At 45.4% G+C, this 5,271-nt stretch overlaps 1 long non-coding RNA gene across 1 annotated transcript; it reads left to right on the plus strand.

Moving 5' to 3' along the window:
- Positions 1-4,378: 4,378 nt before the first annotated feature.
- Positions 4,379-4,999, plus strand: LOC116600588. Its single transcript, XR_004289720.1, has 3 exons — positions 4,379-4,476; positions 4,642-4,769; positions 4,916-4,999. It is a non-coding gene; the product is annotated as an uncharacterized LOC116600588 (long non-coding RNA).
- The last annotated feature ends 272 nt before the right edge of the window (positions 5,000-5,271 follow it).

Consider the following 5,271-nt stretch of genomic DNA (forward strand, 5'->3'; position numbering starts at 1 on the left):
CCCTTCCGCTCAGCTCAAGGGGATGTGGGGTGGAGGGACCCCGCCACCTGCGGGGTTGAAGGGTGAATGCGGCAAGGAGGGGAGAGGAGGCCGCGCGGAATCCCAGCAACTGCACTCTCCCGGAACGCCGCTAGGGGTCGCTCTGGCTGGGCCCCGGCCGGGAGGAGAAAGGATGTTGGGGTTGGGGACCATCGCCATAGCGGCCCAGCTCCGAGCGGGTCACCGAGCACAGGCGGGGCGGGAGCATAGGGCTGGATCCCAGCGGGATGGCACCGCGAGGGGCTCGTCACTCGCGAGCGATGCTCGATTGTCCCCGCGCCGCCTGCAGGGTCCATGCCTCACGAGGAGGCCGACCAGACAGGCGGTCAGCCCTGGGGCTCCAGGATCTGGGTGGGGTGTACTGAAGTCAGAGGACAAGGTGGGCTCCTAAAATACTGAATGGCGCCCCCTGACCTGCTCCTCTCTGCTTTCTCCCTCGTTCTGAGTAAGATTCAGAGACAGGAGTCGGGGCTGGGAGTGAGGGTGGGTTTCGGAGTGTACTTGGGCCAAAGGAAAGCACAGTGTGGGGCAAGGTCATGCACACCCGAGCCACACTGCCGGCTTTGACAGGCATTTTCCCGCTGTATGACTTTAGGCAAGGCTTTCGGCCTTCCTGGGCTAAGTTTCCTCTCTGTAAAGTGGAAATAATCACCATGACTAACTCAGGGGGTCCTTGTGAAGATTCAAGAAGTTGATGTTTCTTTTCTTTTCTTTTTCTTTCTTTCTTTTTAAAAGATTTTATATATTTTTGATACAGAGAGAGAGAGACAGAGACAGCGAGAGAGGGAACACAAGCAGGGGGAGTGGGAGAGGAAAAGCAGGCTTCCCACTGAGCAGGGACCCTGATGTGGGGCTTGATCCTAGAACCCCAGGATCATGACCCGAGTCAGGCAGACGCTTAACGACTGAGCCACCCAGGTGCCCAAGAAGTTAATGTTTCTTGAGTGCAGAGCACAGGGCCTGCGTATAGGGCGCTCTGTAAGTGTTGGTTAAATAAGGCAGCAGGAAGGGCCTTGGAGCCAAGGGCTGGGGATTACCAAGGGTGACTTCCTGCCTGCAGAGCCGGGCAATGAGATAAGGAGCCATCCTGGTGCGTGGACCCTCAGCAGGAAGACAGCAATACAGACGCCTGTACAGATGGCTAAAGGGCAAACCACAGCGATCACACGATCACGGGGGCATCTGGGGAAACCCTGAGCCAAAGATCCTGGGCCTCACGATATGTTCAAGTTTTCCTTTTGTAATTCACTTACAAAATGGCTGGGTCAGCACTTGGCGCAAATCTGGTGTCTTCTATTCTGCGGAAGTAAGAGAACATTCAGTGTCTAATGGAATGTCTGACCAACATTTTGAATCCCATCACATAATCCATCACCCAAAGCCAGACACATTAGAGAGTGAAAGGGACATTAGAATTTTGTCATTTTTGAAAGAGTTAATTTTGATTGTGTTGTTATACAAATAAACTTATCAAATATTTCCATTAAAACTATTTTCAAAAAAATGTTTTTTCTAAAAAATAATACATATCTGCATAATAAATCAAAATTTTAAAATCTGAGTAATTATTCTTGTTATATATTGCAGCCACTGTGGAAAACAGTATGGCAGTTCCTCAAAAACTTAAAAATAAAAAAATAAAAAATAAATTTTTAAAAACCCTTAAAAATAGGGCACGTGGGTGGCTCAGTTGGATAAGTGACTACCTTGGGCTCAGATTATGATCCTAGAGTCCCAGGACCAAGTCCTACATTGGGCTTCCAGTTCCATGGGCAGTCTGCTTCTGCCTCTGACCTTCTCCCCTCTCATGCTCTCACTCTCTCTCACACATAAATAAATAAAATCTTTAAAAATTTTTAATACAAACTACCCTACAAAACAGTAATCACACTACTCGGCATGTACCCCCCAAAATACAAAAACACTAATTCAAATGGGGTACAGGCACCCCTGTATTTATTTATTTATTTATATTTAAATTTTCAGGCCCCCCCTTTTTAAGATTTTATTTATTTATCACCCCTGTATTTATAACATTATTTTCAATCGCCCAAATATGGAAGCAGTTCAAGTGTCCATGAATTGATGAGTGGATAAAGAAGATGTGATGTATATATCCAACAGAATATTATTCAGCTGTAAAAGAGAATGAAATCTTGCCATTTTCAAGAACATGGATGGAGCTAGAGTGTATAATGCTAAGTGAAATAAGTCAATCAGAGAAAGACAAATACCGTATGATTTCATTCATATATGGAATTTCAGAAACGTAACAGATGAGCAAAGGAAAAGAGAGACATAGACAAACCAAGAAATGGACTCTTAACTATACAGAACAAACTGAAGGTTGTGGCGGGTGGTGTGGGGGGCCCTAGGGAGATGGGTAGCGTAGGAGATGGGGAATTAAAAAGTACACTTATGATGAAAATAAAATAAAATGATTAAAGCAACAACAACAAAAATCTGAGTAATTATTCTTGCTGTATAATGACAAACTGATCAGTTTCTTATCCATATTCCTAGTTCAGTATCACTGGCATTTTCTGAAGGATTTTTCAATATGGTTTTATTATTTTTAATTTTTTTCATAGTATTTCTTGAAATCTTCAAAGTCGCTCTTCATACTTAATTATTTTGAAAATGCTGATACCTTCTATGTTCGTTCACCAGGCATCATAACAAAATACCATGGACTGGGCAGCTTAAACAACAGAATTTTATTGTCTCACAGTTGTGGAGGCTAAAAGTCCGAGATCAAGGTGTCTGCTGGATTGATCTTCTGAGGTGATCTTCTGAGGCCTCTCTCCTTGGCTTGTAGATGACCATCTTCTCCCTGTGTCTTCACATGGTCCCCTGTGTGTGTGTGTCTTGGTCCTAATCTCCTCTTCTTGTAAGGACACCAGTCATCCTGGACTAGGGCCAACCCTAATGACCTCATTTTATCAATTACCTCTTTAAAGCTATCAATCAGTTACTCAGTGTATCTAAAAGTATTTGAAAATTTGACAATTTTTATTTTGCACAATAGAATATCACAGTTTGTTTTGGACACATCAGTGAGTGATTTGTGGCCTCCACCCAATCCCCTGGGCATTTCTCCTTTGTGTGTTTTTTTAATTTAGAAAAAAATATTGTTTTCACATGTTATACTCCACTAATATTTGACTTTTTTTTAAGATTTTATTTATTTATTTAACAGAGAGAGAGATCCCAGGTAGGCAGAGCAGCAAACAGAGAGAGAAGGAGGAGGCAGGCTCCCTGCTGAGCAGAGAGCCCAATGCCAGTCTTGATCCCAGGACTCTGAGACCTTGACCTGAGCCAAAGGCAGAGGCTTGACCCACTGAGCCACCCAGGCACCCCAAATATTTGACTTTATTATTATCACCAAAAATATTTTCAACTTTTTTTTTTCACTGACTTTACAATAGCATTTATAATAACGGCTGACAAAATGAACCACCAAAAGCCTTCCTTTAACTTCATGAACTGGGTGAAAAAATTTCACCCCTTGTTACAATGGATTTATCTGCTTTTCTATTTGAAGCATCTGACGATTTGGATATAAATGAGGTATTACTTAAAACCTAGTGAATCTTTTCTGTAAATTGAGCTTCACTTTTATACCTGTACAAACGCATACACAACAAGAATGAAAAAAAGGAAACATTAATTTGGCCTGTGTCCCTGTTTGTCATCCACATCCCCCCAACCTGTAATTTCCCACATTTCCCATGGATCCCATCACTGATGGCAGGAGGTCTCTGTGCACCTCGAAGCCTATGCATGGTTGGGGCCTTGGCACAGGTGAACTGGTCACCAGAACCTCTCTAGCCAGTCCTGGATAGAAGACAGATAGCTGTCCCCAGTCACCTCCACTTGAGCAAATGTCCGTTGATCAGCAAGCCCCCTGCCAGCGGTCACTGAAAGACACTATAATTTAGGTTTGTCCAAAAGGGCCAGGAAAGGGAAAATTGGTTATCCTTCGGGAACATTTAGATGCAGCCCCATGTTAAAGGAAGAGCTCTGTGTATGAAACACTGCAGAAAGTGAAAGTAGTAAGTGGAAGTCTATTGAATCCATTCCAGATCATTTTGATCCAACTAGTAACAAAAACATTCTTATAATACAATTGAAAAACCAGCCAAATCGCTAAGTGAATGGGGGGCTGGAACCACAGTGACCAGCCGGGACCACCCTCAGCAAACCAAGATGGCTGGGCATCCTACTTGTACCCCAGCTGAGGAGAGGGGAGAGAAAAACTCCCCCTACTGTTTGCTTTTGTCTAGCGAGCATAAGCAGCAGGACCCTCCACTTCTGCCCCTGGGGGACTGGTTAGTGTGGGAGCACCTTCTTGCTTGGTGAGCAGCATTCTTCCTCAGCTTCTTCAGCTTGGGCACTGGTCTGCGGATGGGCAGAAGCCAAGCTGTCCTGAACACAGTAGGAAGGAGACCCCCCCACCCCTGCTCTTCTTATTTTCTTGGTGCCTTCCCTGAGGGAACTGAAAGGTACATATGGGTGTGGTGTGGCAATAAAGATGATAAGGAGGTGATTTAAAAGTAATTTTGGAATCAGTGCTGAGAATCTTTGCTCCTAACCTTACAGGTGTGGAAGTGGAGTGCTCGGATTCCCCGACATCATGTTCTGTCCTCAGTCTACCAGTACGGCTGCATGGGGTTTGAGCCCTGGAGTTGGGAGATAAAAACTTGGGAAAGGAAGAGTTCTGGAAGGAGGTGAGGCAGTAAATTAAGTGTCCTGAGTCCAGCTACTCTTCTCGGTCCTTCTGTAAGACCCTTAGGAGGCATATTTGTGGGAAGGAAGCAGGACTTGATCTCTCTTGTCACCCAGAGCCTCCCATTTCCTTTCCCCTTGTCCTCAGGATGGGCCACAGAGACGCTCAGAGAGGTCCCAGCCACTGCTCTGCCTTCCTTCCAGCCCCAACCTCTGGAGAGCAGGTAGGTGGGCTTCTGCAGGGTAGAAATGGGCAGATTTATAAATCCAAAGACACAGCTGGCATTCTGAAGCAAAACTGCCATCTAATTATCCTTCCATCCTATAGTCCCCAGTGGACCCAACAGGTAAGTGGCTTAAGACAAATGACAGCAGGAGCAGCTGGCTCAAAGACCAGGCCTGTCTGACAAGCCACCTCATAGGTGTGCCCATTCACGTAGACGTGATGGGGGTGCTGGGACAGAGACTCTTGGACCTCCTGGCACAGAATCCTCCATCGCCCAC

Source organism: Mustela erminea, chromosome 10 (genome assembly GCF_009829155.1).
Source record: "Mustela erminea isolate mMusErm1 chromosome 10, mMusErm1.Pri, whole genome shotgun sequence".
NCBI classification, from domain to species: Eukaryota; Metazoa; Chordata; class Mammalia; order Carnivora; family Mustelidae; genus Mustela; species Mustela erminea.